The sequence below is a fragment of the Leuresthes tenuis genome, unplaced genomic scaffold (genome assembly GCF_036924035.1).
Source record: "Leuresthes tenuis unplaced genomic scaffold, fLeuTen1.0.hap1 SCAF_7, whole genome shotgun sequence".
Taxonomy (NCBI): domain Eukaryota; kingdom Metazoa; phylum Chordata; class Actinopteri; order Atheriniformes; family Atherinopsidae; genus Leuresthes; species Leuresthes tenuis.
In genome coordinates this window covers 19,151,783-19,178,675 of record NW_027325361.1, presented here as the reverse complement: position 1 = coordinate 19,178,675, position 26,893 = coordinate 19,151,783, and the positions used below count along the sequence as shown (strand labels likewise).

The 26,893-nt window shown below is 41.1% G+C and overlaps 2 protein-coding genes across 2 annotated transcripts in view; one reads left to right on the top strand and one right to left on the bottom strand.

Moving 5' to 3' along the window:
• Nucleotides 1-13,133, bottom strand: part of lingo3a (leucine rich repeat and Ig domain containing 3a) — a 34,833-nt gene extending 21,700 nt beyond the window's left edge. Inside the window, exon 1 of the mRNA XM_072389712.1 lies at nucleotides 12,649-13,133. The gene's annotated coding sequence lies outside the window, so the exon portion shown is untranslated. The remainder of the gene's footprint in view (nucleotides 1-12,648) is intronic.
• The window catches only part of edem3 (ER degradation enhancer, mannosidase alpha-like 3), a 461,179-nt gene that overhangs the window by 73,125 nt on the left and 361,161 nt on the right, over nucleotides 1-26,893 (top strand). The window lies entirely within an intron of this gene.

Below are 26,893 nucleotides of genomic sequence, written 5' to 3'. Positions count from 1 at the left end.
ATGAGTATAAATGTATAATATGGAGTGAGCTTTTTCTCTGTCCCTCGTCTGCAACCTAATGCTGGCAGGCACTCTTGACCTCTTCCTCACTTCTGTTTTTCTCCTCCCTTTGCTAACTCTGAGCCACACAGGCTCATCATTTTCACTGAGAAGGAAGCAATCTGCAATGCTGTGCTGATCTTTTAAACCACATCACTTCAGGTTGTAACTCTCATTAAATCTCGATCTGGAAACCTTGTCACCATCCATCCCATCTGTTTATAATGAATATCTACTAAAGAATAGGAGTTCACCATCTGAGTTTTTGGATGTTTGATTAAAGCTGGGGTTTTTTTCAGAGAATTTTGTAGATGATCATCATTTAAGTGGCAAAACAGGCAAAAATGGAAGTACTGCTTTGAATATTTCTATCTCATTCCTTTGGAAGGGTCATTAAATTTGGTCAAACTGAGAAAGTGTGAGATGTGAGCATGAATTCGCTCATTTTTATCAACTTGTCTTTTATGTGAAATAACACTTTTACACACAAAAAAAGGTCTATTTCCACTTTTATGTTGTGTAATAATGTTACCCAGCATGAATGAGGCTTTAAGAAAAATTACACTTGAGTGCAGGTCTCTCTCTGACTTTTCTTGCATTTCTACAATAAAAACAACATAAATCAAAAATGTAAATATATCAACACTGTTGACATTTCCCCATGATTTACCTGCCAGCTCCGTGTTTCTTAAGAGGCAGACAAATGCTGCTCATTTCCAGTCTTATCTCTAACACACAGAATTGTAACAACGAACCAATGTCTGGTAAAATAGGCCACATCTGACTTAAAATTCTTGCGCGCCAAGTCGAAAATGGCAATTACCACAAGTGTCCCCTGATGAGTAATTATCCCCGTCTGACACACATGCAGCCAGCATAGTGGCTGGCCCCGGATTAAAGTATAATGGCATGTTGATGAAATGTACTGGGCAATCCAGCTCCGTCTGTGTTTTGGTCTGATGTCCATACTTCAGCTGAGCCTGTTTGCATGGCCTACTTCAGTGTCCCACCCTCTAATCCTTTGCCTTTGGGAGTTGCCACACTGCCCTTTCCACTTCCTGTCTCTCCTCCAGTCAGTTTTAATCTTTCTGCAGCCAAGATAACAACATGCAGTAAGCTCTGAAAGTGGCAATGGCAGTTATACACAGTTTTGGCTGAAATAAATGGTGAGTATGCTGCATGTAGTTATTTTCTAGTCTTGTTGGCCACTGAAAGCTTTTTACACTAAAAACCATATTCAACCCTTCACACAGCCATTCATACAGTGCTTCTTAGACTATACAGTGTCACAGGCTTCGCAAAGCGTTTTAAAGCATTCTCTCTCTCCCAAGCACACATTCACACTCACGAACGGATAAGAGGATGGTCACTTGGACATTTGAAGCAGTGAATCAAACCACCGACCTTCCAGTTGGCAGACAATTGCTCCATATTCTGAGTTACTACATTTATAAACAACAACAAAAAAGCTGACAATATCCTTATTTGTTAATTACAAGCAAAGTCGAATTTGGCAACATACATTCTGAATTCCATGCCGAGACTAATGATGTGAAAGTAACGTCGTTTGGGATACTGCAGTAATTATCCAACAGTGTTAATTACAGAAACATTTCTGAGGCAATTATAGGATCTCGAGCAGCGATGCTGGCACTGCATCTACTACTCTCACAGCACAGAGACAGAGAGAGTCTCGCAGCAACTAATTGTTGATTAATCTTTGAACTTCTCTGCTCTGCATTCTCAAATGGCTACACCAAAACCAAGGAGACAATTATTCATTTGTTAACCCGCAAATGTATTAATTCACCCCTAATTCTTGTGCTGCTTAAATAATAAAGGGATCTCTCGTCTGGAAAGCAGCTCCAGTTTATAGCTTTGAGCTGGAGTAGAAAAAGAAGTAGAATCTGTATCTGTGCCATGTCTTCTGAGAGATTATTTAATGCAACAGCAAGCTCCTTGTTAAAAGAAGGCAACAAGTCAAGTGTTTGAAGACAGCAAAAAGTTGGCAAAAAGAGCGACACACATGAAGATGCTGACCATCTGTAAAAAGAACAAAGGAGAGACAAAATGCTGAGAAACTAAAGGAAAGAGAACAGGAATGTCTCTATCCAGTAATTAGACGCAAGAAAACAAAGGAGTATGCAAAAATAAATTATGAATAGAAGTTACAGTAAGACGGATGCAAACAGAAAGCAGAGATTTGAGATGGTTCAGGCAAGGTCACGAGGGATTGTTTAGTCACATTGACAGAGTCGTGGAATCAAACAGAGCTTTAGAAATGGATTTGTTGAAAGTGAGGCATGTTCAGAGGAACATGGACTGTAACCATGTGAGCATGTGTAAAGTGGCTGACAGACACTCTCCCATCTCTCTGGCCTAAATCTCAAGACAAGAGGGGCTGTATCAACGAGTGTGCTGCTGCAGACGCAACAACCCTGACTAATAGGCGTGCCTAAAAGAGGACATGTAAGTTGACAGGGAAATCACAAACATGAGCACATAAATTCTGTTTAATGAAAGGGGAAAAATAGGGCCACTCTGAGTGGATGCCCCGCAGAGAGTTAACGGTGAATCTTGGCAGATGACACAGGTTGTCAGCTCCCGTTATGAGTTCTTATTGCGAGAAAACAGAAGGAAGGTAGAGGGAGGAGGAGCAAGAGCCGACTGAGGATGAGGAGAGGGAGGAGAGTGTGACTCAGCTGCTCTCCCTCAAGGAGTTAGAGACTGAAAAGAGGGCTGAAGCGGCACCAAAGAGGAGGGGTGTGTGTGCTTTCCCTCCACTTGACAGTCATCTCAAATTTTCAGGCTGAGGAATTAAAGAAAGCATGGACCTATGTTAACTCTTCAGGGCAGAATTTAGCCCAAAGGATCAAGCAATGCCCACAAAGCAAGCATGAAGGATGAGAAATCAATGTCCTTAAAGGGGGCGAACATGTCACACCATCGCAAGAATGCAGATGGATTACAACATAACAGCCTTTCTTCTGGCCTGGAAAGGAGCCTCTTTAAAGTCTCTGGGTACAGCTTTGAGCACAAAGTAACTGGGCCATGCCTCTGTATTAAACATAGATATGTCCTGACATTACACAAGGACTCAGCATTGGATGTGATGGGATGAAACAGCATGTTGGATACAGTAAGACAGTGCATAAATAAAGAGCCTCGTCCACACAAAAAGACACCGCCACAGTAAAGGTCTGGAGTACAAATTATTCACAGGCTCTTTTGAAAGCGTTTACGCTGACACGCAGACACCGCCTTCCTCACTCTGAGACAGCCGAGAGATATGCTGAAAGTGGTTCTGATGATGGCATTTCATTGCGAGACAAAAGCAAGATGCAGAGGAAGGATAAGAAAGAAAATTCTTTGACAGAAAGCCACTGGATGTGTGTATTGAAAAAATAAGGGACAGAGGGAGAGGAAGGCAGGCAGGGCTGTCTTTGAAAGAGATGAGTTAAGCTCCGACAGTGCTGTCACACAGGCCGACTGTCAGTCAGGCGGATTAATCCCAGTGTGTGTGTGTGTGTGAGATCAAAGTTATTCTAAGAGGAAAAACAACAAATAAAATATTTTTCCCACACCAGTGACAGGTTAGAGAAGACAAGAAAATGGCAACCTAATGGAACACTCTGTGAAAATCTCCAAAGCCATATTATATATTCATAACATTTCCCTGATGTCAAGAAGCAGCTTGTCCAGTTCCCCTCAAAGTGTAGAAAACAGCACAGATGAGAAAGTGTACCTGTCAAATTCAGAAGATCTAACAGGAGGGGATTAAATGCTTGTGTACATATGCGTGTGCAAACTGGCATGGAGAGATATTTATAGCCACATAGATCTGAAGGTTGGGATCTATGCTGCCAAACACAGTCTTCTACTTCTCAGCAGAAGCATTCAACCCTCCTCCACATGTTGAGTGTTCCACCGATTCCATGAGCTGTATATATGGAGTATTGGCTAAAACAACAGACGGAATAAAAATGCATCATAGTTGTGCGTCAGTTCAGAGCAAAGACTACTTCAGATCAAACTCTTCTGGCAGGCGGACCAAGTCCGTATGCTCCCAGAGAGAGAGGGAGCAAGAAGTGAGAGAGAAGGAGCAAGAGGAAGAGGAAGCACAGTCTGTTCTGTGCAATCTCATCGCGCCCATCTGTCACGGTTACACACGGTTGCAAACATCTGCAGATTTATTAGTTCAAATCAGGCAGAAATAACACAAGGGAGAGATGTTCTGAGTTTTGTGGCCTTATCAAATGGTAGGCTGGGAAAAAAAAAAAAGGTTTTTGCCAAAAAAAAAGAACCCGTGCCTCTCATCCACCTCTGTGGGGATGCATGGTTTGCTCCTCGCATTCTACATGCTCAGACAAAAATATATGTTAGACTTCTTTTGTTAGCTTATCACAGCCCGCATATTCAGAGCAGACCAATTATGAGGAGGCTCGCTGGAATCAAGATGATCAGCAGCGTCATTTTTCATTTTTGTCAGCACACAAATCTGTTAGAGTTCAGTGATTTTTACAACACGAAATAAAAAAAAATTCTGTTTCTTGTCAATGTTAAAGGTCACTTGAAATTAAACTGGTGAATTCACACTTCCTTTGCTAAGTAGTGTATCACAGCTAAAAGCTCAAAAAGCACAAATGAACACAGCGACTACAACATTCACATGACTTAGACATATAGAGGAATAAAATGTTATCCTTCAGGAGATGAAAATCTCAAATTGGAGTCTCTTGTGTATTTTGTTTCTTTTGGATTGAGCTGGACAAGCTGCATCAAGCCATTTGCATCCTTTTGTTTGTGCGGGTAGATATAAAATTGGGCACGTGTTCTTGTGACAAAGTGCAACATTCAGTCATGCTTTTCAGTTGGAGGTCGGTTTCGTGCCTACTCCATGTTTGTGTCTTTGGCAGATGGGGTGGGGCTTGTCTTACTAAACAAGGAATTTTAGCACGCAGTAGACATTTTGTGTTTGTGTGCACATGTGTGTGTGAAAGTGAGGTTATTTTAGGGAAAGCCGTGATGTTGTCCTAATCCTTACCAAACTTAAACTAAGCAAAGGGTGAAAGGTTAAGTGTAGGGTAAAAACTTGTCTCTCAGCGATCACAGTCGTGTATCTAACTCCACTGTCACAGCCTTTAATTATGGACTTTTTTCACCAGTTCAAACTGACAAACACTCCTTTTGTACCACTTTCACAGACTGCTGTGAGTCTGTTAAGAAGCAACAAAGGAGGAAAAAAAGCACTTGAAGTGAAGATAAATAGAAAGAGTAGTGACTGAGCAGTTCAATCTCATCTCCCTGTTCGACTGATCTCCACTCTGAGAAAGCCATGTAATCAACTGATTATCTGATTTATGTTCAGTGGCTGAAAGGGAGATAAAAACCAAACCTAGTTCTGACAGTGTGATCCTCAGAGCAGATAGAGAAGAGCATTTCAGTTTGTGAACTGGTAAGAGGGTGCTAAGAGGCATGGGTCTCTAATCTTTATTTGTACTGACTGCTCAGTGGCATAGTTTAATTGGTTTAGTAGGTTCAAAGACCAGTTTCCTAATAAGGAGGACTGGAGTAATAGTTAGAGATGGAGGTGATTAAAAGAACTCTTTAAGAGCCAAAACAGATGTAGATCTCATGTGCAGGACTTTGTCTTTATGCATCATCATCGCTCCAGAAACAGCTGGCTGAGCAGTTCAGAAACCAGCTGAGTGTCGAGCACACTGTTGAATGTTGTGGATGACAGGATCCATTTGAAGAAAGATGAATTAATCCAGCCCTTAATACCCTTCCACCGTGTTAATAGTGTCTGACCGCATAATTAGTTGGTTCAGGACTAAGGGGACAGGGAAAAATAAAGAAAGAAATAATCTTGATTGTCCTACACCTAAAAATCTACAGGGAGAGGGTAGTGAGCTAAAGTTAACTGGATTAACTTTTTCATTCCCGTCTAATCACATAATATTTTTTGTACGTGCAACAAAGGAACCGTGTGATGAGGAAAAATGGAACATTGTGAGTGAATGTTTTGCACCTCAGTACTTGGAAGCAGTCTTGCTGCAAAAACACTCTCCATGTCATGTGTTAATCTTATCGTGCTCATAGTTGCATAATTAAAGAGGGCTGATAACGAAGCTATCATGTGCAGGGCCCATTGTATTAAAGAAGTATGTAACCTGAGTGAGCCCACGGGACACAGCTGGCTTCACACAGTACAGAAAGCCGTGACTCAGCTGCTGCAAATGTGCTTAATAAGAGAGCTGAACGGACTGATACCGCTTCAAGCATGAAGTAATAACCCCTCTGGAATTTGTCACTCAGTTTATACAAAAATATGAAGGATGGACCCCCCCCCCCCCCCCCACTCAAATGTGCGATTTTCCATCGATAAGATTTCAACAACTTTGACAGCAGTGTTAATGATATGGACAAAATTGAAATACAGCAACAGTTTGAGAGCTGCGGGTGGAACAGCCTGGGTGCTTTTTCATCTGAAGCAGCAAAACATTCCTCACAATAATCTGAGAGTTTACTGTGAGGTTGAAAACAACCCGCTGCCTTTCGATACTCAGTTTACAATATCAAAAGCGTAGAGTGAAGGAAAGGTTATACCTTATGAACCGAATTAAATGCGACTGCAGTGCTACGACTAAGGGCAACTTTGTTATGGATCGAGTGCTATTGTGGAATTGTGTTTTGGTGACAATGTTGCTGGCTGGAAAACAACAGAAGTGCTGCAGTATAAATGACCTTTGCTCTGTTTTTATTTATTCATTTTTGGTGAATACTGCCTGAATCTGAGGCAAAAAAGGACAGTTAGGGACAAAGCAGAGTGCACGATGGATGGATTGTTTCAGCATCAGACAGGATGTGTTTGAACATTCGATGTCAGTCTGAAGTTAAGAATTAACTCAATCGTTTGTCTTTGTTATCAATCTTCAATTTCCCAGGGATACTGTTTGCAATATGATGTTACGGATTCAATTCTTTATTTAAGAGAATATCAGAAAACCATCAATCAACTGTTGTGCAGTATGTCATCCCTGGACTGGACAAATGTTGTCTTAAGCTGCAATGGATGCTACCATTCTGAGGAAAGCCCTGGCAGGAGCCCTGAACTCAATTTTCTCCAGCAATCTCAGCCCTGTTAGTCGATCCGTATTGAAAAATCTTGTTTTATGGCTGTGCAGGTGCTGCCCTTCAAGCTGCCAGCAGCGATAGTAATACATAAGATGAAATGAGGCGGAGAGTTTGACAAGTATATAAAGTCAGCAGATACCCTGCTCTTTATCCCATAATGCAGCTAAGAGTAAGAGACACTTAGCGCTCTGCGAGGCCCGCAAACTTGAAGTATCGGCTCACATCCACCAGAGTTATAAATGTACAACCCTTTGGCTGTCTCACACTGAGAAACAGTCTAAGCTGTTTGATGATTTCACTGTCAAGGAGTCAACAGTTGAAGCACAGGGCCAACAAAGTGCCTTCATGCAAGAAGCAAAAGATGTTTTGCTATCACCAAACTCCGTTTAAACACCTACACTCAGGAAGATTGCTCTGCTTCCCTTTTATGACTTGTGTAGTATAACAGCCATCTCCTTACATCTTTCATTTACAGACCTGAATTTATGTACGCAGCATCCAAAGAGGAAAAAATAAACAAAAACTTTTTTTTTCTTCTTCTCTGGATTTCATCCTTGCTGCGACTCCAAGCTCCTGAGCTCCTAATTTTCAATATGGAAAGGCACTTTTTTTTTAAAGTGTAAAACATTCTTCCTGGTTAGCCGAAATGTTAAATGAGGTGGTGAGTGTGTGTCTGATGGATGATGCTGGTAGGTTATAGAATTAAAAAGAAAGCCTGGTATGCTGCAAGCTTATACAGCATTAAATCACAGACTAATACATTTTCTGAGAGGCCAGTGACAGAAATTCTATTTGTTTTGAACTGCTTGGTGTCCTGCTTTTGCCTCAGATCTGTTTGGTTTCAGAAACCATAACAAAAGGCTCTGTAGTTGCTTGTGGCTCCATTAGAGTCACATAAATAAAGTGTACCGCAATGACAAACTGCAGTCGGCCATCTTCATTACTGCACTGCATTAATAAGTTTTCTTGGGCCTCAGCCTATTTTCCCCTGGTGATGCTGTAGTCGAATTTCTTATTTAAAATACTCCGTTTTTAATGGAGTTTTAATTCATAATCGGCCTCAATTAAGCCAAAAAACACACAGATCCTATTTCAGTAAATGTCAGTTGGAGATCGGTTGTAAGTACAACTCACCCAGGTCACTGAAGTCATTCCTAAGATCGTGACTGCCAACCAGGGACACTAACACACTGTGCAGCAGTTTCTGCATCTGTATGGATTACATGCACAGTAAAGATTGTTGTGCTGCTCATTGAGATGCACAGATGGCTACAAGTAATGAATTAACAGTTGAAAAATTAAACAATAATTCTTTAACAGGTAATGATATCTAGAAAGGGATTGATTTCTGGTTGTTTCTGTAGAAGCTGCAGTTTTTTACAAAAATCACTTAAATCATTCCAGAACAATAAATTATTTTAAAGTAAATCTATTCAAGTCATGCCTGCTCAGGGGATTTTTCAATATCTTAGTATTGAAAATTATTATGCAATAAGAAATTAATTTTGAACACATCCACCTAGTCCCACTTCACTCGGAGGTAGAGCAAATGCAAATATCTTCAACAATGACAAACCAACCGAAGGACATTCCAACAAGCATTTTCCCTTCATTATCACCAGTTAAACGACCTCCCACTTAAAGTCGGTGTAAGGAGGGGCTGGGACACATCTCACTGGGCTGCTGGGGGGGGTCATCTGTGGTCGAGAACCACTTTGTTCGGGAAATGAGGTCAGCCAGCCACCAAATGTCAAATGAAGAGATCATGTTTGGAAACTAAAACAAACTTGTAAGGCCTCAATGCTCTGAGCGCTGCTTTAGGCTACAGCTCCATCTATAATGCCGTTACACTGATCTGTGAGAGAGAGGACGGCCAGCGCACACAGGGCCACGACCGTTCCAGCTGGACGTCTTAACAGTGACAGCCGACATGCCAGCATGCCTGCAGGTAGCGGACAACCACTTGCTAGTGGCTCTCCGTCTTCCTCCTTGTCCCTCCCGCACTCCTCCACCACTGTTTCCCCCTTTTCTTCCCCTGCCTCTAGCCCATCCGTCCTACAAGAGCAGCAATGCCCTCATCTTCCTGTCAGTGAATGCATCGCTGCTTTACTGCCCTCGTAAATACTCCGGAGTTGAAAACAATGAGCTTGGCCAGGCATTGGCAGTGTTAAGCTGAGGTAATGTCACCACCGAGCTCAGATGACAGTTTTATGTGCCGAAAGGATCAAAACGAGGAGGTAAGTGTGGGCGTAGTAATGGACAAGACTAACAGGCCTAATACAACAATGCACTCTGAGGGACACGTAGACCTGCCAGCCCACATTTCATTACTGACACATGAATCTGTCGAATGAGGAGCCTAAGTAGCACCTTGGGTGCCATTAAGTGCTTTTGCATAATTGCTTTCACTTCAGTGCTGTTTTTTTGAAAACTGTAACTGCTCTTAACAGGCAGGTAGGAATCCATGCGTTGACACATGGAGAGGGACGAGACATGCATTGGTATGCAACAGTTTAAGCACACCATGAAAATATTATTTTACTTTGTGCAAAAATGTACAAGATTTTTTTATTCTTTATCTCCATATTTTATGGTTTCCTCAGTAACTGGAAAGGAAAAATGCTTAAAGCAGAAGGTTGGGAACATGATCAGTTGCCGGTAACATCCCAAATATCACAGCTTGAAAATGCTTTTCATTGTTTAAAGGCCGTCAGCACACTCCTGAAAAAGGCTCCTCGCTCAGTGGGATTCTCTGTGTTTAGATCATTGTCCTGTTGTAGGAGCCATCCTTTTGTCATGTTTGCTTCTTTTTTTTTCTTCTTTTTTTTTAAGCCAGTGCCTTGTGCTTGCCTTTAGAATTTGCTGGTGTTAAATTGAATCCAATCGCTCCCTTAATATTAAAATGCTCTCAGTGTCACTGGCAGAACAATCTCAAAGTGTGATCAATTCATCCAGCTGTGTTTTCATGAAGATCTGCATCCTATTTCTTATTCTGTGTGATGATGCCCAAAGGCTTTTCTTCTGAAGTCTCTACCACAAAGGTTACGCACTGCTAGGCCAAATAATAGGTAAGAGCTTCCGAGTGGAAAAGTACTGCAGTGATTGTTTCAGTTGGAAACAAGTTATTTACCCCTAATCGATCCAGTGTATAGATTCTGATTCTTTAAACGACCTTGTTGTCACCAGACCACGTCTTGTGATCTTAGAAACGATGCCAATATGTTTCATAAGGGTCAAGCAAACCTAACAACAAAGGAGATCGCTGAAACTACTCAAACTGGGTTAACATTATTAATACCTGAATTATAGGGGTGAATCATAATTTCTGAGGACGAAGTGTGGTCAGAAGAAAAGCCACTTATCAGTGAGGCAAAATTTATTTTATAAAGGCCAGATTTTTTTAAAAACCTAAATAGATGTAATTTCCTAATGGCATAGGCACCAGGAGTCATCTGGCTAAAACTGTCACAGAGGTTTCAGGGAGCTTGACCTCACAGATCTTTGAGATGCGCTGAAGAAGACTTTATCTAGTGGTCCCACATTCCCTTCATCCATAAAGGATATTGGCAAAAAGATGAATAAAACGCTGTAATATATGTTTTGACATCACATAAGCTTATTGACATGATGCCAAAGACAATGCAGGCTTTAATGAAAGCTAAAAGGGATCCAATAAAAATATTAGAGTGTGCAGGTGTGTCATCACATCAGAACAGTACACCATCTCAAGTGTGCTTAAGTACCCTAAAGGTCATCTGCAATCAGACCGAGTCGTCGATTTGCCCTCTAGGAATCCTATATGCAGTTCTACTAGAGATTTGTCTTAGCCTCTGTTACATCTTTGTTTGTAAAAAATCATTTTAAAAAAATCATATCTGAACACATTTTGCTATCAGCTCATCATCTTCAGCTGGTTTTTGGGAATGAATTGCTTTAGTTTTCAAAGTGCAAGGCAGCTTCTTAAAAGAGACACTGGCTGCTGATTGTTGGAACAAAGTGACTGACAGAGTATTTACAAATGTCCAAAATGCACAGCAACTGCCCGCTGAACAAGATTGACAAGTTAATAAAAGGTGAGACACTGATGAGCTACCTGAGGGTTGAAAAATCTCGTGGGGCACTCAAACGTTTGCATGATCAACAATCAGTCCCTTATCTGCAATTAAAAGACAACCGGCTTTACCTCGAGAGAGAGACTCACTGAGGATCTGCAGTTTTTTCTGCCTGTTGTACTTCCCTGCAAAACATGTTCAGAGAATGATAAGTCTGAGATGACTAATTGGATGATCAGCCAACCTAATTCTGCAATCAGAGCAGAGAAGAGGCCGGCGGGATGGAGTGGACAGTGAAATGTAGCAGTTTTTGTGAGTTCCTCAAAAAATGTGCCTGTTGCTATTGATTTGACACTGGCCAATTAAATGGAGCAAACATGCAGTGACATTGCAGTGAAGAAATCTTTAACAGAGCCAGTGTTCAGACCGTACGAATCAATACACTAAAACAGCTGCCTGCGGCTGAAGGATGGGACCATCAGAACTGCCATGATAGTCTGACAAATTTGAGGCGTTGGTTTGAGTAGTTGCATGTCATCCGCTCCCCCATCATTTCTCTGTCAACTCTCTGTAGAGACACAAGTGGTCCCAAGATTATTTGACAAAAGCCACGCAAGGTCGTTGCCTTCGTCAAAAGCGCGGCAAGTCTTTTCATCTCACTGCTGTCCTTAAAAAGAAAGTTATCTGCTCAGGTTTGACATTTGCAGCCACTTCCTCGTTCCTGTCACGTACGAAAGGATTGCTGGGACAGAGGTAAACTGCAGTCCATGGCCATAAAAGACATCTGCATTCCTTAGAATAATCAACTGATGCTGCACTAAGAACTGAGCGTACATCAAAACAGGCATGAACAGAGCTGAGCAAACACACACTGGGCTCAGATATGCCAAGCAGACGACAGGCACCGAGCCTCTCACACCGAGATGACTGCAGGGATCGATCAAAGGCTGCCTTACCACCCCTTCCGTTTAGATCATTAAAACCTAATTGAGAACTGGTAACCAAAGAAACACACGCGCAGAGTGGCTGTGCTTGCTTGGCTGCACAAGCACACTATCTCAAGGATGACAATAGAAAGGCACATCCAGCGTGAGATAATGAGAGCCGATGTCCATCTGAGTTAGAGAGCAAATCTATCAGCCAGGACTGCACCATCACGGTGTGAGAGGAAGCTGAGGGGGCAAACTGGTGTCACAGCAATCACAGGCTGAATCTCATGCTCATCAGGTTGTCTGTTTGGGTGAGAGTAAAACAAAAAAAACAGCAGCGAAGATGGATCTTTTTTTAAAAAAAAAAAAAAAGGTAAACAGCATGTGCATGATTTTTGTGGTAATGGCTCCCACAGTTGCAGACAGCACATAAAGAGGAATACCACATGAATGGGTTTATGTGTGCATGAAAAGATGTGAAGTTGACTCACCCAGGACTAGAACTTGCTCTGTGTTTCTTCCATAGCTACAAGCCTGGGGGGGTGTTCTGGTCACTTGCAGCCGTTGGCTCTGGCTTCACAGGATAATGTTGCTCTTCCAGCCTCTCCAAACAGAGCTTCCTCCTCCTCCTCCAGCAGCAGCAGCAGCAGCAGCAACAGCAGCTGGACCGGAGTGCATTTACTCACTTTCCCCCCTCTGTCTCTGCTCTTCCGAGCACTGCTGATGAATCATCTACAGCCACCAATATGAGGTCCCCAGTTCTCGCCTCTCCTCGTTTGTGCTAAGAGGGCAGCAGGAGCTTCTCTCCTGGCAGGTTCCCGGCTTTTTGTTTCGGGGAAGCTGTGAGGGCTTCCACCGGCAGCGGCAGGCAGCTCTGGCTGATGGTGCTCTGGTTATTGGGTTGCATGTGCATGAGTGTGCTGGCATTTGTGTGTGAGGGATATAGAGCGTGGTGTGTGTTTGTCTGAAAAAGGACTCGGCTGCCGTTCATTGGGGCTCATCGACGATGTTGCCGCTTTCTCTCTCTCTCTCTCTTTCTCTTTCTCTTTCTCTCGTTCACGGGTTGATTTGTGCTGCATTCAGTTCCTCTGGGAGAGAACGGATGATGAGGACCATGCTGAAATGTTCCACCCACCTCAGCTGTTTAAAGAGTAGATATATTCTCACAGTAATCTGGTGGGGAGGAAGTGCATAGAAACACGTGCGGGACCAAATTAAATAAATGAGAACGAGTATCTGAAATGTGTAATAAAGAAGATAAGATGGACTTGAGAGACCATTTTGGATCCCCCCCTAATTAGAAACAAGCTACAGTCAGGATGGTCACAGGTGCTGTTGAGTCAAACTGGGTGAACATTTAACATCTTCTCAAGTGTTTTATGTATTCATCAAAACAGTGTCTTTGTCCCAGTGAACATGCACAGGCACAGAATCGATTTATTGACTAAAACGTTTCATGACAATGCTGGGAATTGTGTGAAAAAAAATGCTGCATTCTGCTGCATCTAGATTTATCTGATCCACGTACATGTACATGAAGATGAACTCAATTCACAGACATTGTGGCATGTGCTTGTGTGAGCTCACAGGCAAACTATGGTATGTTCTCTTATAGTAATAACATACTTCAGGTGTTACTGAGTGTATTTGGGTCCAAACTGAAGTTTTCATCATAACTCAAAGCCGTAGGCCAGATCTCAAAAAAGACAAACCCCACTGAAGAGGGGAGTAGAGTGGAATCAAAGCATGCAACAAACAGTTCATGAAGTCTTCAAGTAATCGTGTCAGCTTGTGAAAAAGAGGGCATAATATGTACTCTTTAAATTGAAATATGGTCTAATAACGCTAAAAAAAAATTAAATGGAAAATTCTGACACTCAAGACGCTTTTGGAGAGGGTGGAAGCCAGTGGACATGAGAGGATAGGAGCACAAGTGAGTGTTGCACTGGAAGTTGGTAATGTTGTCATATTATCATGATGACAACAAAAACAATTTGTTAATTAGATTTTTTTTTAATTAACTCAAAAGCTTAGCTCTTATCAAACCGACATGTCACACGCATACTGGTGGAGAAACCAATTAATTTCAGCCAAAAGGAGTGGCAGCCCAAAGGCATGACTGTGTAAACAAAGATGTGAGTTTTTCCTCCAGGCACTGTCACTCTGAAAGAGCTTCAACACTGTGCACAACCAAACAAAAATGCTCCAGATCCTCTGCACACCACTGCATATGAAGGCAGAGGGGGACTGATTAGAAATACCTCACAGCTGTGTTAATCAGTCTCACCTGGCAGTGTTCCCTGAACCAATCAGCTCTTCCTTCCCACTCTCAGCAGAGCAAAACTAAAAAAAAAAAAAAAAGCACATCCTGCCACCACAGACACGGGAAGTTTTCTAATTTGCTTGCACAATGTCAAACTGCAGCTCATAAATCAAACGCAGGCAGTGTTACAAGAACGTTAACTTGAGTCCAACTTTCAGGTGCTGCTGTTTTTTCTTGTTTTTTTTTTTTTTTAGTTCAAAACTTGGACTTCAAGCTTTCTATTTCAATTATTGCACCCTGGAGAAAACCCTGCAGACACATACATCATTCCTCTGTCTTAAAGGTTGTGGTGGACCGCTCTGTGGTAAACTTCCTAAAAAATAATTATTCATTATTATTATTCATTTTTAATTAGACCACAGGAGATATTTAAACAATCTTTAAATGCTCACAGTGAAGCACGCTCATTTAAACTTTCACACGTTGCAGCCATGTAGCCAGGGAGCTGGAGCTAATAAATACTCTCAAGTGATTTGAACCAAGACTACCCTGTTCTATGAAATGCCAGATTTTGACAGATGTTAGAGAGTGGAGACAATATTTTCAGGGGCTTCATTTAAGTATAAAAATCCTGGATGCAGAACATTTGGTGGTAGCCTAAAATGATTGCATAATGCCGTTATGTTTTGTGTCACCCCATATCATTCGTTAAAACTGACAGTATCACATAAAGGAAGCTGCTGAACAGTTTATCATTAAAAATTCAGAAGATACAAAGAAGCATTATTTATTTTGAGTTGTGTTTCTGATCACTTGGCAAATGTAATTCCATCCATCCATTTTCTATATATCCACTCAATCGAGTTCAGGGTCGCAGGGAGGGCACTGGAGCCTATCCCAGCTGTCACTGAGCAAGAGGCAGGGTACACCCTGGACAGGTCGCCGGTGTAGGTACCAGATGTGCTCGGGTTACCAGATCTGCTCGGGGCCCTGCGCCTATTGGCTGGACGTTGGCACGATGACGTAAGGGAATGTGATTGGGAATGTGATTGGTCCGGACAACTTACTGAAGAGGTAAAAAAAACCAACCTATTGAAGTCGTTTTCGCGGCTCTTCGTAGGAAACATGGACGGCTTTTACAAAGAAATCCAGCATTATCTTTCGAAAGGGACTTGACCCCCGAGCACTTCTGATTCTAATGAAATGGGACGCAATGTAGTTTGTAATAAAGTTGGAGTTTCTATTAAATAACCTCATATTGGCATTCAGAAAATGTAAATAGTGGGGTAAACGTAAACCCAAACAGGCGCAGGGCCCCGAGCACATCTGGTAACCCGAGCACATCTGGTACCTACACCGGTCCATCACAGGGCCAAATGTAATCCTCATTTTTTAATTCTCATTTTAGCTAATTTTTGTTCTACACCAGGTCCTAATAATTTGACTTTTTATCTCCTAAATACTTCTGTGTTCAGCTGATTGTTAATTTGTCTGTCAGCCATTTGACACAGAGCAGGTAGGGTGATGGAACCTGGCTCATAGGCCAAAAGACAAAGAGGAGACTGATTTATAATATTTGAAAAATATGTTTGATTTACCCGGCCGCTCCAAGAAAACACAAATATCAGGCACCATGAAAATGAAATATAATGGAATATATTACAGTGAAGCTCCCACACATTCTGTACTGTTTCTTCATTTGATCTTATTTCTGCTGAGTCAGCACTTATATACAGCAGATTGATTTGGCCTTCCGTCTATTTTTGCTGCCCTTCTTCGGAAAGGTAACCTCTGTATATGTGCGTGTGGCACCTACAGTATTCACACCTCTGACATATTATTCAGTCATCTTATGAAACAAGATTTCTGCTCATATTCACAGCTTTCTCACACACATTTCAGTTCTTTTTTTTTTTTTCGTGAGCTCGTCCACATTATGTTATTAAACGTACATTCTTACATAAATACCATGACAATTCTCGATTAGGAAGGAAAACTTGCAAACAACACTTCCAAAATGGAAAAAAACATAACATAGTGACTCATATCTCAGTAGATCTTGAGACTTTTGTGAAAGAGAAAATAGTACTGATGTTTTGCTTCTGCCTTCTCTACGCCTCTGGCTTCCACCTACCTGCACATGTCTTGAGATGCTGTGCACTGCTGACTGAGATCACTATACTGTGTGTGTGTATGTTTGTTGGGGATTATAAAATTTGCCATGAAGGGTTGCAAGTTAAGTCGACTCTGCTCTAAAGGAACAGGACCCACTCCTGTCAGAGGCATATTGCACCAATGATTAGAGTTAAAGTACACATTTTGTGAGAGGAGTGCGACTTAACCAATAAAACAAATCACATGAAAAATGTTATGTCTGTAAAACTGAAGCCAACCAGATCTTTATTAGTTACGTTATTGTTGTAGTTATTTTCTATTTTAATCCCAAATGACAACCATCAGAGAAAATGTATCTATATATGTGCAGACCAATGTTGACATTTCATCATATACAGTATGTTTGGCCAATTTTTAAACATCTCTCTTGTGGAAAACGGTTTGAGGTTCACCATCTTGCCCCAAAAACGAGCTGCCGATCAAACCAAAAAACTCTACAGCCCACCACCAACCTACTGCACCAACTGAGCAACAGCTGCTACGCTCTTCTACTACACAGAGAGACTGAGGAGAGGGGGGTGGTGTGCCAGCTGGCTGCAAGTACAATGAAGCAATAAGGTTGGAACTGTTGTTCATTTCATGATGGGTGCAGAATCAAGACGCTGCTTCTTAAATCTCAATATTACTGAGGCCAAAACTTGACAACGCACACTGTGGTCACTCAGTATTTCACTGAAACTTGTTCGACATTACTTTTTATTCTGTTGTCTAGCATATTACACAAAGATACATTTACATTTATGTAGGACATAAACTTGATATTGACCTATTATAACACAAAACCATCATCAAGATTATCACATTACTTTATTTACTGGGTCTGTCCTTAAAAAAAACAGTGTGGAGATATATTTAGCTTGAATCAGACCGAGCACATTTCCCACATCATTTATTCTTGACTAAAACGCTTTTTAATGGCCTCAGATGGCAGCAAGAACTTTAGGAAGACTCGCATTATTTCTCCAGGCATCTTTTACACTTCACCGCCATGTTTTAAAGGAGCATGAATTGGAGCCCGAGGCAGCGCAGGGGTATCATATCCCAATGGAAATAGAAGCAGTGCCATGTTTTGTCCCATCTGCAGTCTGCACTGCGATCCTCAGCAGACACAATAGAATTTTCTTTGCCTGGTTTCATCTGTGTTACAGTATCTCTGCATGTTAGAAAGTCTCTATCTGTCCTGTGAGGGGAATAACTAAATGAATCTGACCATTTCTGGTTGCTGCTCTCTTAATATTTAACTGCTTCTTTTGCAGTGGTCTGTAGTACAGTGACCCTCATGAGTGTCATTTGCCCTCCAAACATTTCCTACAGAGGTTTGGTGAGAGCTTTGATGTGAGGTCGAGGATATTCTGTCACTCTGTAGCGGCTTTACTATAATCGCGGTGCAGTAATAACCACAACCAGCCACATGCTTTTTACCTCACGTTATTAGTGAGAGATAGTCTGCTCTGGTTTCGAGGAGCTCTTGTGACTGAATATTTTTGACAGTTTCTGCAGCACTGAGGCATTGAGCGGGTGAGTGCTGGTAAATATGTTATACATAAAACATGAAGCCACCGTACCTGCCTGCTGTGAAAGCACAGCAGCTTCAAGAATTTACACTCATTTGTCAAATTGAAAGGGCTGCCTTCTCTCATTTCTTCATAAAATCAGTCATGGTCCTGGAATTCAAACTGTGTGACTCATGCAGCGATGTAAAGTCGTTTTTTGTACATGTTCTTTTACAGTAAATGTAGCCCTTGAATAAAGTACTGGTACTGTCTGAGCAGATTTACCCCACATCTTATTTTTTATTTTTTCTTATGGTAGCACTGGAAGCCAAGATAATGCCATATATATCTACCATATACTGTAGTTAGACCGAGTCTGCCTGAAGTCCTCAGGTTCAAAGAAAGCAGCTTCAGTTTTCTCTGAATTTAGTGAAAGAAAACTCATAGTCATCATGTCATTAAGACTTGCTTGTCGTCTAATCCACTGACTGGTTTAATCTGGTTTTATGGATGGGTGAAAAGTGGGACTTACTTACTCATTGTTTATTCTATTGTTGAATCTATCAGATAGATATGATTCAAACCAGTCTAATGTGGTTTCTTTAAACCAATAATATGTTCAAGCCTCTGTAGTAGAATGTCACTTTTATCAATCACAGCACTGAGATCCAACAGAACAAGCACAGACACATTTCCACCATCAGAGGCCAAAAAGAGATCATTGGTAACTTTCACCAGTGCTGTGTCTGTGCAATGGAGTGCTCTGAATTCTGACTGAAACCCTTCAGATTATGATTGAACTGATTGTTGGGGCAGTTCTGGAGTTACAAAGTGGCTAAATAGTTGCTTGCATTAATTAGTTGTGGATCAGGTTCTTTCAGAATAAAGGGAAACATTATTTGCAAACAGCATCAGAAACAGTGGTCCCATGACGGCTACACTGTAAACATTAGTTGGAGTGCAGCAAGTTAGTGTTTTTTTCTCAACTTTACACATCCACTCAGCTCTGACTGAAGGTCATACCCAAAGACTTATCAAACTTTTCTGGCAGATTTGTATCATTAAAACTCATACAAGGTCTTGGATTAAAACGTTCATTCCAGCTGACTTACACTCTAATTACTCAAAATAAGAATTCTTAAAAAGGAGACAAGCAGATTGCAGGAAATGGAGGATGAAGAGTTGCACAGCAGTGGGATGTGTGGGAAGGTGTATATATACAGTTATGTGAAGAAGTCACTACCTCTGATATTATAGATATATTCAAAACATTTGAAGGTGAGTAGATTCAATCTTCTTAAAAGTGCCTTCCATGCAGGTGATACGTGTGAAGAACACAAGGAGAATTTGCATTTTAAATTCATCAAAAACTGCAGCTGCTGTCAGATTAAACTGTGGAAAAGTGAGGATTCTCTTGATCTCAAAGCTAATTTGCAACTTTTAGCAAAAATAACCTTGTGGGTTTTCCATCTCCCTGAAGATTTTTGCCATTCTTCCATGAAATATTCTTCAGCTGAAAGCTTTTTCAGGCTTTTCTGTTCGATGTTCTGAGCTGTTCAAATCTGAAAAGTTCAAGCAAATGGAAATTCTGAATGAAAATCATAAAAATGTAAATATGGGTAACAAGAGAGAAAAATCTGGCAGGAGAAACAAGCAGGGATAACAGATGAGCTGTCTGACAAAATGAATACATGGACTATCGTGACACAGGTGAACACAGTGAAACATTTGAAAAGGGAGTTGGAGAAATCTACAACTCTACTCTAACCCCATGTAAAGTGGAACAGGAAACCGCAGAAAAACCAGAAGTCAACTAACTAAACTAAAATCAGATGTTGTGACACTGAAATAAAAAAAAAAATGCTTTGGCAATCAATCCAACAACTGGAATTCAACAGAGACTGTCACAGAGGAAGTTAAAACAAGGTAAAAACTAATAAATGAAAAAACCCAAAATGATTTATATACTTTACAGCTGCTCTCAAGAGAGAAGAAAATCCAGCTCAATAAAAAAAAAAACACTTTGTGGCATGGACCACACTTTGTAAATGATTGTACAAGAATTTTAAAATCCTTGAGAATGAGGCTTCATAATTGTCTTCATTGATGTGTCAAACACGTTTTGCCTGCACACCAGTATTCCATATGTGTGTTTCTCTGCAAGCTTCATGCTGAGCCTATCTGGCTGCTGTTGGACGGAGGCAGCGAGGCAGCAAAGTGTCCGCTGCCACTGTGACACTGATGAGATCTTCTGTGCAGCCGTGAAAAAGGTTGCATGAGTAATGGCTGCTGCCCTGCCGACCTCTCTGCTTCCGACTGCCTGCAGACGAGGAAAGCTCACAGGTGGCACATGTACTTTACTAACAGTGTAGACATTTCCGGGCAGCGAGTACATTCATCACACTATCAGCATGAGTCTACACAAACCAGGCAAAGTGGCAGAAATAGCTCCCACAGATGGTGTGAGCTGCTGATTCCTTTTTCTTTATAATATGATGAGATGAGGGGATGTAAGGATTGCCCTGCTGGAGCCAGGAAGAGGCTGGTGATACTGGTAATATGCTGGTGCTCAACTGTTGTTTTGTGTTTATAGTGTGTGCCAGAGTTTGCTGGATGATCCAGACTGTAGGTTTGGACAATGGCAGATGACTCATGGCCCATCTGAAGCAAAAGAAAATAAAAGTGATATACGGATGACACAGGACTGCATATGTGGTAGCTCAGAGGAGAGAGGAGAGAAAAAGATGGAGAGGTGATTTATAGGGAGCCAAAAAAAAACAAACGAAAAGAAAAATGTGTGAGTAGAGAGGAGCTGGAGGAGGAGGAGGAGGGGGCAGAAAATCTTCCCCTTCCAGACTGATCTATGGCAACTGAGGAAAAGATGAAGGAGTATATAAAGGAGGGAGAGACCAAAAAGGGAAGGATGAGCAGCACCCATGGGAGCGCTGAAGGAAGCACAGAAGAGGAGAGGAGCTTGGAGGAACTGGAGACTAAAGACAAACATTAATTCCTTTTTTGTGGAAAGGGGACCATATTTGCCCAAGTAAATACAACAACAACTGCAAGGCTCTGTGGATATGTGTGTGTGTGTGTGTGTGTGCACAAGGTTACTCTCTTTTCTTACTAAAGTGTTTGCACCTACAGGAGCCTGGGACTGACCTGGCTGTTAGTCTCATGCATCTTCAGACTTTTAGCATTATGTCGAACTGAGCGAGAAATCATTGAGCATTTTAGATACAGACATAAAAAGTGAATTATTTCACAATGCTCAAGACAGCCCTTCATCCACAGCAGAAAACGGAATATACATTAAAAATGCTCTAAAGAACATGAAAATGCCACTGCGGGCAACATTACTTTAATCATAAGAAATGGACGCTAATTTGTAATGTGTTTAAAATTTAAAGTAACATCTAAGAAGCTGCATGGAGACAAAATGAGACATTACACAGATTAGGATCACATTTAGATTAAATCTATATGATTATTACATGTTTCTAAGTAAAGACTCAAAACCTTAACTCTTGTGTATTTATATGCAGATATGTGTTTCTAGAGTTGGGTTAAACAAAGACTTTCTCAGTACCCAAAGGGGATTTTTAATGGTAGCAACACAGGAATAAGTCTAAAAACATAGGATCCAGATAAAGAACTGTTCCAAATAATAAAGAAGGAAAATAATGAAGTGAAAAGCTATATCCACCATAGCCTTGAACTTTGGTGAGAAATAAGCAGATATATAGACCTTTACAAACATATGGGAACATAACAGCGCCATCAATGTGCAAACGGTTTGCACAATTTACATGATTTGTGCTTGATCCATGGAGTGTTGTCAAGATATCCGTCAAAGTCAGTTTCTGCTCTTTCAGATTAGCCATCCATCACTTCTCCAGTACAGACCCCATCAAACCCTCAGGGGTGGAAAAAAAATTTAAAAAAAAAAGGAAAAAGCTCAACTCTTCCTAGATTAAATCTGACCTGCCAACATTTTCTTTGACCCGAGGACAATGAACACACATGCACACAAAACAGCGACATCATAACACTGTGGGCTGCGTGTTTCTGGGTCAGAATCAGTCCTCTTAAAGCCAAAAGCCAACGTTTTAGTTGAGAGACGGTCCCAAGGCTTGCGTGTCGAGGGTCAGCGTCTCCCAAAAGGAATCTGGAATTTCTCTGCAGCTCTGCACACATCACTGCCCCACATGAATAACCCCGGCAGTTTCTTGCCAATGCCAAAGACACACGGAGCAGCTCAACACCCAGAGTGACGGCAGAAAAAGTAACCAAGAGACACACAAGGATGCATTTGTGACAGATCTCTCATTAAACGCAGACATACAAATATTGTATTTGCTTTTTTTCTGCATAAGCACAGAAGTCTGAGCAGCTGACAAAGCGAATGTGGTTTGACAGATCCAGAATCATGCCGGCAGCTTCAATGAAATGTTGAATTATTGAGTGGTGCCTGGCTATAAGAAAGTAGCATGTGTGTGTGTGTGTGTGTGTGTGTGTGTGTGAGAGTGAATGCTGCTCGTAGTATATGACTCTGACTCAAGCAGTGTATGAATTCATTAATTAAACTAGGGCTACATGGGAGTGAATTCCCCTGCTAGGTTGGCTAATTAAATCACAGAAATTATTCATAAGGTAGTCATAAAGTTAAGTTAATGTTTAATCTTATTCCGAATGTGACGAGGGGTGTGTAGATAACAAGGAAGCAATATATAACTGGTGGTACAGACAGGAGGGAGACACTGAGTTGGACCTTTTTATGATACCACAGTAAAATAAATACAAGTGGAGGGTTGTATGATTGCAACTAACAGAATATAAATGAAGCCAAAACAGTACACAGAACATGAAGACAAAGGGTAGCATGTGACTGCAGAGATCATCCATCAAATGAGAGCTTTCAGCCCTGAATGAGCTGAGGCAGCAAATGAAAGTGCAGCAAAAAAAAAATCAGTCACAGATCTGTGCCTTAATAAAGCTGAGGTTGGCAGAAATTAAGTGAATGAGATGAACAGCTTCACCAGAAGAAAAAGAAGTGCCATGCACATGCAGCACCAGCAGGCACGCAACAGATTTTAAAAAAACAGCCCAAGTAAAGTGCACATCAAATTAGATTTTATGTCAGAAACTATTTGTCCAGTGCTGTGACAGACTGGCAGCTGCAGGTCATCATCACCCTTGTGTTGCTCTTTCGCACACACACAAACGCCCACATCTGGTAGACAACAGTAGAGTGTTAAACATGTGAAAGCCCAAATAAATGATGTTGTTTCTCTGCAAAGGAATCTCAAAATTACATGAGCTTGAGTGGACCAGAGCAGAGCTGGGTGTTCATCTCCAAACGAAATAAAACAGCGGTTCGTATTCAATCAGACAGGTGCAGCACTCACTCTGATCTCACACACAAAGACTCTGAGCAACTTCGATCCATAAAGTTCAGCTGATTAGAGTGGAAGACACGTTGCATATACACAAAGGAAATGATAACAAATGCTTATCAGGTATAAATGAGGTATATAATATACACTGTTATGATTTATGATCTGACATGCACATTTTGCAGGGAATACATGAAACAATCGTTATCTTCCCTGTGGCAACGGAAGCCCCTGTCTTTATTAAAGCTACAAACTTGACATTCAGCTACAAAGAACTCGAGCAGTATAGTCTCTTTCTCCTCGCCTCCAGAGACGGAATACTAAAGGTTGACGTTGGCAGGAGAAGTACTGAATGCAAATCAACTGTTGCTTATAGATTCTTTTTTTTTTTTTTTTGCACATGCCAGTTTTATTCAGCTCCTATACGTCTGGCCTGGTGACCTGAAATGTTTTTCCCCACTTCTTTTAATGATGTGAAATTGAGATGCTTAACCTCCTCTAAATGCAAATTCAAGTAAATCAAGGCAGTAATATGATTTTAACCATCTGCTCCTGTTGACTCACAAATGGCGTGCAGGCTTTCCACTGAGACTTACACTCCACCTCTGCAGGCAAATACACACTGCTGTATAATCACACTGTAACCAAGCTCCATCAGCACACTGTTCTGTTTACCTGCTGTATGGGGGGAAAATTTAGGTTAGTTTCTTTTTTTTGAATGACGTTCAATGTTAGAACTGAGATTGTCTGGGATATGATGTCTACTAATGCATTTGATATTCATATTCCTTTTGGCTGTTCATTGAAATAGTTTTAGGAATATTGTTTTAGAGTGCCACGCTGGTGGCAGGATACCGCAGTAGCGCTGCACGTGTCTTTCTTTGCATCAAGTTTTTAGTTTTTTGTTGCGTTAAAACAAGCAAAAAAAATGTCTCGGATGCTGTGCTACTGTTTTTTACATCTGTTACCATACATAACCATGGCAACAGAAAAGTTGCTTGCATGTGGGAGGAGCTAATTGAGTTTTTCCAACACTCAAGTAATCCCTGGACTAAGACCCTAAATCCAGATGAGTTGAAGAGACAACTTGAATAAAGAGAGGTGATAAGATGGAGAAAGGAAGGAGGAGGAAGTTGAAACCATTTCTTCTCTTGATCATGTCCCGATTTAAGTTTTGGTTCATGTCTTGTATCATCATTTCCTGTTTTATTTTGAAATCACTAACGTCCCTCTCGTTTCAGGTACCTTGCCTTTCCTTCTGTGTCAAGTGTCAGATTGTCTTCCCTGATTCCCAAAGTGTTTCCACCTGTTCCCCTCTGCTCCTCTTGTCTTGGGCCAGTGAGTTGTCTCTGTTATGAGCCCCATTACTCGCGTCTTGTTCCACAGTTTCCACGTCCCTAGTTTCCACCGCCACAGAATCCTCGAGCCTGCAGTGAGCGATCCTCCTGCAGAGCACATCCTTTGTTCTAATTTATTCTTTAAGCCATAGCTTTAGTTTGCACCACGGTAAGTTTCACAGCCTGGTTTCGTTCCTCTGTTTTTGGAGAGATTTTTATTTGTAACCTTTTCATAGTGCCTCTGTTTTTGAGAGAGCTTCTTTTGTTTAAGTCCGCCTCGTTAGGAGAGCGTGAGAGTATATTTGTTATCTTTAATAGCCCTCCTAGAGTGGAGAGGTTTTTGGTTTGATAATTTTCACAGCTGCACTCTCCTCATCCATAGTTATTGAAGAGAATACTCAGTAGTTTCACAGCCTCTTGGTTTGCTCTGCCTGGAGATTGTCAACCTGCTGTTTATCAATAAACATTCTTGACTTTGAACCTGACCCTGCATCTGTGTCCTGAGGCCTTGACAGATCATCCTGGGAAGTGTGAGATAAAAGGCAAATAAAATGGACGAGATTGGACCCCTGATGAGGAAATAGCAGGAATACCAGCGCGGCAATATCATTTGTTTTTTTTGTTTGTTTTTCACCAACATATGGCTGCAGGAACAACTTTCCCACGTTCTGCCCAACTTTAAGACTCTTCACATCAAAGATTTTGGCTGTGAGGTCCTGTCTGTGTTGTCTGATACAAAAGTTTGTGTACTCAACGGATAAGTTTTTGTCTCTGAAGATTTCTACCACACCTCCCTCTGCTACAGCTCACCTTTCTGAATGTTTGTCAGCTCATTTTTATCTTATTTTGCTATCTATCTATAACAATGGCTCATCTTTGATAATCAGTTCCATTGCAGTAACAGACTTTTGCTTCAGGAATTGATTAAGTGTTATTGAATTGAAAAGTTTGTCTTACCAGATTTTTAACCTTTTTATCACAGATTTTCAGGGTTTGTAATCTGCACACACAAACTTTGGCATTAAAAACACAAAGAATTTATCAGGACTCACATGAATTAAAAGCAATAGTAACATTAGGCTATAAAAATCAAGAAAATCTACAACATTTTAACATTTCCTCAACATCTGACTGTAGACCTGGGAGATGTCAAGTCATTATTTTATTATGAAAGTTCTGGTCCTTTCACCACTAGTGAAATGATATGTTTTCTTTTTTTGTCCAGCATGCCTGCAAAAAAACTTTTCTATATTTATAGACCACCTCCTAGCATCCAGCTGTTTTACTGCTGTTATTTCGGCTGATTTAACCATTTTATCTTGACCGGGGATTTTAACATTCACATAGATAATATGATGGATGGTAATGCCAAAGAATTTTCTTCTGTGCTGGACATGTTTGGTTTGTGGCAACATGTAACAGGACCGATGCCCCTTCGAGGTCACACTCTGGACCTGGTCATTTCTAAAGGTGTTGATATTTCTTCTGTTGTGGTTATTGATTTGGCCTTGTCTGACCATTTTTGTATTTTATTTGATTTATTGATCCCTCAGAATGTTCAAACAACCAGCTTCTCAGTTAAGAAGAGGTACATTAATGAGAAAACAAGTGCTCAGTTTAGGGAGGCCATAGCTATGTCACCAACTATGAGTGCAGAGTCGGTTGACGGACTGCTGGATCAACTTGAAAATTTTGAATGTAATGGAAGCTTTTGCAACTATAAGAATCAAGAGCACCTTGAGCAAACAGAAAACACCATGGAGAAACACCACTACGGTCAAAAACCTGAAAAGCAAATGCAGGAAAGCTGAATGTAGGTGGAGGAAAACAAAGCTTCAGATTCACTATGAGCTGTACAAACAAAGCCTGCATAGTTATAACAATGAGCTGTGCAAGGCCAGAGAGCTGCATTTATCTGAACTGATTAATAAGAATGCCAACAATACTCAAACTCTGTTTGCTATGGTTGAAAAACTGACATATCCTTTTGCAACGAATTCGCCAACTTTTTCAGCCAAAAAATCAAAACAATCAGACAAAACATTCATGCCACACAGACCAACAAGAAAACTTAT